This window comes from Etheostoma spectabile, unplaced genomic scaffold, assembly GCF_008692095.1.
Source record: "Etheostoma spectabile isolate EspeVRDwgs_2016 unplaced genomic scaffold, UIUC_Espe_1.0 scaffold00000295, whole genome shotgun sequence".
NCBI lineage: Eukaryota > Metazoa > Chordata > Actinopteri > Perciformes > Percidae > Etheostoma > Etheostoma spectabile.
The window spans coordinates 9,129-18,190 of NW_022602582.1; the positions used below are offsets into that span (position 1 = coordinate 9,129).

Genomic DNA, 9,062 nt, shown 5'->3' on the forward strand with positions numbered 1-9,062 from the left:
CAATTCTCTGTAAATATGGCTAATGCATTTTAGGCAAGTGTATGATTGCCCACTACAACTGAACTTCACAATGATATAACGTGCTGATTAAGCAGGCGCAAATGTTGTTTTTCAAAACCACTGACAAATCTATACTCCTACATGAATGAAACAGGTATATTAATACAAATAAATAATGTCAGTTTTTGAAATGTGTTGCTTTGCTGAGGCTAAAAGCCAAACACTGACAGAGACCAGAAAAACCTTTTTAATGCACAACAGTAGCTACTAAAGTTTAAACATAAATCACTGCTTAGGCTCTGGGCTCCATTAAGGACCAACTACTGTTCTGTTGTTCAGCCTTGTTAGCTGTAGTAGCCATTTGAAGTGCCACTCAGTGTGCCAGGGTTTTGTGTGCCTACTGGTCAGTTCTATCTCAAGGGCTAGCAGTTGTTCAACACCTGCCATGTTAAAAATGACCATGGTAATATTTCAGACTTATCTGTCTAAATACAAAAATGTAATTAGTGGTAAGATGTGTGTAAAAGAATATTAATTTTCACCTAATAAAGAAATATACAGAGAAATACTTTTTGCACTATTGCCTCAGTCATGTTCAATTTCCCTGATGATCCCAAATGTAGAGTGGATATACAACCATTTTGGATCCCTACTCCAGGCTTCTCCTGAACCATTTCTTTGTGTTCTGCTCAGTCACTTTGCTCGTTCACTCACTCACTCACTCACTCACTCACTCACTCACTCACTCACTCACTCACTCACTCACTCACTCACTCACTCACTCACACACTCACTCATAGATACATTCAGAATTCTGTGTAGTAGGTAGTCCTTTTGAGACATGTGACTTTACTGAAATATATGTAAGGAATTGTAGAGGATTCCTCGTGTAAATGTGACTCCAAACTGTGATCTATTATGACTGTTAAAGCTCTTCACCTAATGGGCCTATTTTTGCAAGTGAAATCACAAGTGCTTGCAATGGCAAAAAGGTCATATTGCAAGCTTAATTTAAAAACATTTGGTGAGTACGTTTATGGTAAAATGAACTACAGTATGAGTGGGCGTGGGATGGCATCAATCATGGACATCAAACCAGCGGCATTCATTCTCCTAAAAAGGAAGGCTATCCTTTGCTTCTGTTGGTGTGAGCAGTATCATAAAATCACCATGGGGGTGCCGGCTCAAGAAAAATCAGCTTTCAGCCAATGAAATTGATATTTTCCCAGTGCAAGGTCACTGCAGTTGATTTGCACCCGCATGAAAATGGGCCCCAAGATAGTTTATGGGACAGTGTTCTGCACACAATATAGCCTGAAAGGCTTTAAGATGTCACTGCAATTGAATTACATTTCCTTTGCTCTGGAGTCTGAATGCTGCTGTATGCTGTGCTGTAATATGCAAAATGAAACTTGAGAAAATTTAACAAATGCTCGTCACACCCTTGTGTGCTTATACTGCAACCAGTTTCAGGTTATAAAGAGGTCTAAGTGCCGTATCACATTAGCCTATTTCAAGCCTAATCCCCACATTGTCATGGAATCTGGTATAGACATTTTGTGTTCCCCACAGGATGAATTTAACTAACTTTGTTATCTACTATTAACTACTTTGTCCAATGCAGTTAATTACATGCTAACATGTCAACATTTTCAGTGTGAGCGTGTTAGCACGATGATAATATTTATCTGAAAACACCCCAAAGCCACAAAATACTGGCTCCTATGGTTATCCCACACTTGGTGATGAACACATTATTACTATTGTGAGATGAGATTTGTTGAAATGGGGACATTTCATCTGAAGAAAGGGAAGAATGTAAGATGAGATTTATTTTGTGAATATTTAGAGTTGCTGAAGTGGGTCATATTTCCATCATTTGTAGCTTCACAGTGTATTCTGTTCCTTGGTTTGGCCATGGAGCTATTTGGCATGTTGTAGGACTGCCCTGCCTGTGGTTCGGTTGGCAGGTTGGCGGAGGGATATGGTGAGATGCTGAGGCATGTATGTTGTGAGTCTTGACCTGTTCTACACTGGAAGAAGTGTAATTAAAGAAATGGACTAAGTTACCGTTGAAGCTGTCTCCGCGCTCTTACTCTATCCATGCCCCGAAAGTACTAGTATTTAATCACGACTAGTTAATAGTTAACGCAAACATTCACTAGCGTTACACTATTATTACTATAAAGTCTTGTTCTTCTCAAATTGATTTAGTTTTGACTAGAAATGCTGAGAGTGGAAAAAAAGCATTTATCCATTAAACATTTTACCCCTCAGGTGTCCGGATAGCTTGCCTGGTAGAGAGGGTGCCCACATGCAGCGGCTGTGGGTGAAACTCCAACCTGTGACCTTTGCAATATGTCACTCCCCCTTTCTCCCCCCCATATTTTTTTTTTACCCTATAGTGTATCAACGTGACAACACCCTTGCTTTTGAACAGCTTGGAAAAATATCACAGCCACATTATCTCCTCTTTATTTGCCAGGCTGCCTGTCAACAGCTGACTTTTACCTACTGAAGCAGCCACCTGGACAGGCCCCTCAAGCTAACAGATATGTCAGATTTCTCCTTGGCAGCAGTTGACTTCCTCTCACCTGGCTTGTGATTGTTGACAGTTGATCTTTGGTTTGAAGTAAGCAAAAGGAAAAAAAGGAATTAAGAGGACGGAAGTGAACCCAAAATGAGGGAGGATGGAAAAAAGAAAGAGGTTGAAGTGGGAGAGAACTGGAGCAAAAGAGACTTAGGAGCAAGTAGGAGGTGTGTGTGTGTGTGTGTGTGTGTGTGTGTGTGTGTGTGTGTGTGTGTGTGTGTGTGTGTGTGTGTGTGTGAGAGAGAGACACACCTGGGACTGGGCCTTAATCCAACTTAGACATCTTGTCACACCTGTAGCACTGTCTGTCTGGCAAGCACAGGTAAAGAGAGTAAAGGGGTAGCCATCTGCTCCATCAAGCCCTTCTCCAGTGTGCTGCCATGGGGATTTTCTTGTCCAGCCAAATGTACAGTGAAGGCCTCGCCGATAGACAACAGCTCCCACGCACCACCCACGCATCCCTCTTGAACTGATTCATTTGTTGATTTTTCAAATTACCACCGTCTGGCTATTGCTAACATAGCTGTTAATCCCAGAAATGGTGATTAGGAAAGGGTTAAGGACAGAATATTAATGATAAAACCTCATCAACGAGTAAATTCTAAAAGTGATTGATGGTCTCCCTTCTCAGTTACAAAAATGTGTGATACAAGAAAGTGTCTAATTATCGTAAAACTATAAAACATAAAAATGCTTTTTTATGTTAACGAACATGAGGATCAGTGCTTACCACCCACTGCAAAATTTAAAGGATCTCATGTATTACTGAAATATATTTAAAATGTTTCTGTGGAGAAGAAAGTGACCATCTCTACTGCAACATATCTGTGTGGTTTTACACTATTTGAGGATAGAAAGACGTTCTGATCAAAGCGTCTGTGTCTGAGGTATTAGTAGCACTTCACTGGTTGAAGAATCTGTCCAGTATTCATTGTGAATATTAATGATCACCGCATATACTGTCTAGTACGTGTCCACCAGGTTTGCTACACATATCAGGCACACAAGAACATTAGTAATGATCACTATTTCATCCGACATCATCCCACAGACAATGTTAAGTGTGTGTTTTTGTGTGCGTTATGTGTCGCCAGATGTCGTAGTATTATGTTATCCTTCTCTTGATTTCAAAGGGTTTCGAAAATACCAGAGCTTTTACAAGTGATCTGGTGGCATTTCATGTAGTTATTAGAAACATTATTCATACACCAATGGGCACTAATATAATTAATGTTCTTGTGGTTTCCAGGACTGTTAATTATTGTGCAGTGGTCTTATTAAGGCTCAGGTAAGCCAACTAAATATAGGGTGAATCCAACTTTTCTCTGATCAGCTTTGTAATACAGTTGCAACAATTCAACAAAAACATGAAATAAACGCATCTTTTTGTCTGTCCATTTGTAAATTTAATTTTGTAACTCGGGGACCGTGGTCTTAGCCAATCAGATTGGCTGCATGAGAGGCCTGTCCACTGCAAGATGAAAGCCATTTTTTGCTGCACCATAAAGAAGCATGTTTTTATAATGAATACCTTTTGGCCAATTAAGTAATGAATATTCACAGTACTTCATAAATTGGACAGTAAGTGTTTTTTTGTTTGTCCCATGTCCAACATTTCTTAATTTATACACATACTGTATGTGATAAAATGTTTAATGGATATGTTTTTGAAATTATATTTTGCTTGAGTGGCTAAATGTCGTTAAAAAAATCAATCTTTTTTAAAAGACCACTATTAGAACAATGCCTTACAATGAACTTGACTGTGATATAGTAGACTCCACTCAATAAAAGAAATAAGTTTGCAACAGAACTGGCACACCACTAAGTTTACTTTATATTCAGTCTGGCAGTGTCCCATATTGTAGCTAAGGCACCTGCACGTACATATCATATTTATCCAGCTAATTTAGTTTAACTTATCTACACTTACTTTGAAACCATCACAGAGCTCTCATATTTTATTATAACATTCAAGGGTCTATTTGCAGAATCACCATGGTGATAAAGAGCATAGACAACATGCCAGTCAAAGTAAGCAAGACTGCAAGGGTACTGTATAATAAGCTTCTTCAGTTGAGTTGAATACTGTCAAAATTAACTAATTTGGACAACTAATATTAAACCATTTTACATGGATATGTTTGACATTTAATTCCCTTATATTATTATATTATTCTGTATATTAAAAGTGTTAAGTCAGATGGATTGGCCTCCTGCTGAAAGAATAGGGCAAGTAGCCTACATAGATCAATTTGTACAATTATTAAGATGTCTTTGTATGTATGTATGTACTGTATGTATGTACTACCTGTTTCAACTCAACACCACAAAAAGCTCTAGCATGTATTTACAGATAGAGCTGTCAACACGTGCCATATTATTTATGCACGTTGTTTTCAATTACTGCATTGAGTAGGGTAAAGAAAAAAAGTAGGATATTGCATACTTTTTGTTTTTTACCCTTTGTGTTTGCAAGTTGTCAGGTTGATAATAAGTCATTGTTAAAGTGCTATTATTAATGACTGTATTGCAAATTTAGTGTTGTAAACAGCATCTAGAGATTTTGACTATATGCCATTTGCTGTTTTTTTTTTTAAAGTGTATTGTTCATCATGGGCTGTCTATTGAGATAACATTGCCTAAAATATAACATCAAGTCAGTGGAATGAGAACTAGCCCTTGGATACAAAAAATAGGTTTTTGGCCAGAAATACTATGAAAAGTAAAAAATTCACATTTTCTGGCAACTACATCGTCTGAATCAAGTTATCAGATGTGACAGATATGCTGCAGGCTGAGCTCAAAAGAGGGCAACACAAGAAAGTGTGTTGCACTCTTTTCCCCTCTGTCCATAAAACAGGCAGGAGCTGTAAAGTGATCAGAATAAATTGATAATTGTAAGTAGGCTACACCGTCTCACTTACAGGAGAACTACAGTATACATTGTTTGCTATAACAAACAAATCTTTTTTACAATCTAACAATATACTGGTTGAAAGAACACTTAACCAAGCATTTATCCGTAGGGGATTTAAAAGGAGTGTCATTTTTATCTATTTGCTGCCTTTCTGGAACGTATTGGGGAGGAATGAGTCTGGGAGCTTTGTACAATATTAAAACAGATGAGATCTTATTTATAGTCGATGCAGCATGGACTTGGTATTTCTTTTTAGGGGTCTCACTTATTCAAAACCCAGGTATCTAATTTAAGCAATTTATCAAAACAATTCAACAGATAACTAAACTTTTGGAGGTTTTAGAAAAATATTAATGCTCACAAGTTAATACTGGTATGTTTGTACATGCTTAGATGAACTTTCCAAATAAAACTAAAGTAGAATGCCACTTGCTATACAAAAATAGTTTCTTGTCAAAACACCCCTTTGTAGGCAACGGGGTAATGTTTGTATTTCTAAATCAATTATGGTTGTATATAAAATATATTTATACATCTCCACAACATATGTTTTAAAGGATCTGAATTTTTCTATCCCACACTGTATTTGATGTAGATTAAAATGTACAGTACCAGTCAAGGTTTGGTCAGTCAAAACGGTTTCTCTTGAATGGGAAAGCAGGTGAATATGTACTCTGTATATATATTCATAGTACATATTCATCTGTAAACTCTGTTATAGTAACAACCATCGGTATATTATGTTCATTGTACATATCTGTAAAAATTCTATTTATAGTAATATCCACCTGTATATTATATTCAGTACATATCCAGCTGTAAATCTTGCTCACAATACTTGTTGTCTATATATTATATTCATAGGACAAATCTATCTGTAAAATTCTGTTTATAATAGTATTCATTTCTATATTTATTCAGTACACATCCATGTCCTGCACTTATGAAACCATTGTCTATCCTGCACTTACTGCCATTGCACTTCTGGTTAGACCTAAACTGCATTTCGTTGCCTTGTACCCGTTCCTGTGTAATGACAATAAAGTTGAATCTAATCTAATCTAAAATGTTCAAACTTTTGACTGGTACTGGGGTTTTTTCAATATGAGTATGTACATTTTCTTCAGAATATGAAAGTGATTCAGTAAGATAAAACAATGCTGCAGCGCTGTAGTTTGTTGCTGCTTCTATGCAACTTCAACTTCTTTGATAAAAAAATATTATTTGACAATGCACTTTATCTAGTAAAGTATTAATCATAGAGTATGAATACAAGAGACAGTCACTTCAGAAGCAGAGCTTGAAAATGTGCGCATTAGTTATTTGTAAACCAGCATGGGACCAACTGACATGAAAACACTTTTATTATGAATCTCCTTTGGAAGTGCCCAACTGTCACATTTTCCTTGAAAATAACTGGTCCCACAGCTCTCAGAGGAAGCAAACTGCCTGAAAACACTCATCCACAGTCAGATTAATACTTTTACATAACTCCCTGTTTCAAAGCTATTGTTGTCCAGCCAAGTCTTGTGGCAGTTCGTGAAATGGTGACGTTATTTAATCTATTGATGAAACAGGGACTTGATTTTCTTTTCTTTTTTTTTTCGTGGTGGTGAACACAAATTTCAAATTAATGTACTTCAATGGGAAGCATCTTTTGTGATAACAGCACGACTACGGTAGCGAGTAGTATTAAAAAGCCGAAAATCAATGTAAGGAGGTTGGTTGGTGTGGTGGATGGGTCAAACAACACAGGACTTTCATCCTAAAGACTGGGATTGCGTCCCACGTGTGGCACTTCCTGTCCATGTTCTTCTTCTCCTAACCACAACCGTCCCATTGTTGTCGCCGTCTCCTATGTGTGACAGTTCCTTTCCCCGTTGTTCTTTTTTTTAACCCCAACCTTCCTGTTGTTGTAGCGCGTCTTGCAGATGGTGGCCCGTCCTGTTGTCGTCGCCGGCGTGTGACGTTTCATTTGCCCGTTATTGCGTCCCCAAAAGATCGCAGATCGTGTCCCGGCGGCTGTTGTCACCGTCCGCCGTGTGTGGTGTTTCATTTCCTTGTTGTTGCGTCCCCCAGAACAGCCCAGTGTCATGACAGTTGTCGCTGGCGTGTGGCGTTTCATTTTCCCGTTGTTGCATCCCCCAGAAGCCATGGATTGTGTCCCAGCAGCCGTTGTTGTCCCCCAGAGCAGGCTGCTGCAGCCCATTTTCATGGCAATTTGTGTAATGGTCACGTTCCCAGTTTGTGGTTACCACCACACAATAAACGAGAAAATTGTGTCCCTGTTGATGAATTAATAGATCAAAATAACGTGACCATTTCATGAACTGTCTTGAGACCAGGTTGTATTTTCTGTTGTGCAGTAAAGCCAATATTGTCACCTCTGCGACACCAATCCTACTGAGGTTAACATAGTTAAACAATGGCAAAACTGTGGTCTTTCTCCATGTACCGAGAAACGCTTGGGGAAGACGGGGGAAAAAAGAGTGGTCCAGCCCAACGGAAACAGGGCGGACTTAACCTCTTTGAAACTACATGATTGCCTGGGCCACCTTGTGAGATCACAATCTATTTGAACTGGATAAAACTGTTAATTAAGCTACTAGCTGATACATCTAAGGATAACTCTTCACATACAGTAGAGGCTACTTTTTGCTGGATACAAAGAAAGCTATTCTGCATATTTGTAAGTGGAGTGTGCAGTTCTCTGCAACTTTTTTACTAATCTGTCCTGTTTTTACACAGCAGTCTGATTTACATTAAAAACTAATATGAACTTAATTCATCTAGTTTTATCCAGTGCAAAAGCACTGCAATCTAAACTGTTGCTTTCTGTTGATTGGCAGGATTTGGGAGGTGGGGTGCACAATAACATACATTGCACTGCAATTTCAAACACCAATAATCTCTACATCTACAGAAATCCTCAAGTGAAATGTACATTTGTAACCACACCCTTGATCTTTTCCTAAGCCTAATTACCCCGTTCTTGTGCAGCATGTCAGTTAAACTTACATTTTGTAAATCTTGCAGTCCTGACCCAGAGCATCAAAAGGTGACGCCAAGAGTTCCGACCGAATGTGAAGTAGTTGAAAGCCCCGCTGTGTCTGACTGAGACGCGAAAGGAGACTTTTTGCATCAGTAACAAACGCCAAAGGCACTTGAACAAGCTTTAGGCTTTTTTCTGTATTTCACCCTCCTTCACCTCTCATTTATCTTTATTTTCAAAGTCTCTTTTGTCTCCTCCTCTGCTCCACATTTGATTTACCTGGCTTTTTTGGCAGTTCCCCTCTCTCCATTTTCACTCTCCCTGCCTCTTCATGAAAGGTTTATAGAGCAGACAGGTAGGCACATTTTGGGTGTTACTGATGGAAGAGACTGCAGGACATTAGCTTGATGATGTCAGAGGGATTTTTTCTCTCCACTGATGACTGAGAATTGTGTAAGACCTGATGATGATCTTTGATCTTCTCTTTTTTTATGCATCCTTACAATTTTTTTCTTCCTTCAGTACATCTCTCACCCTTTCCCCTTTTATTAAATTCCCCA

At 38.5% G+C, this 9,062-nt stretch overlaps 1 long non-coding RNA gene across 1 annotated transcript; it reads left to right on the forward strand.

The window, feature by feature from the left end:
* The first annotated feature begins 607 nt into the window (after positions 1–607).
* LOC116674445 (uncharacterized) lies at positions 608–8,690 on the forward strand. Its single transcript, XR_004328104.1, has 3 exons — positions 608–619; positions 1,861–1,863; positions 8,547–8,690. It is a non-coding gene; the product is annotated as an uncharacterized LOC116674445 (long non-coding RNA).
* The last annotated feature ends 372 nt before the right edge of the window (positions 8,691–9,062 follow it).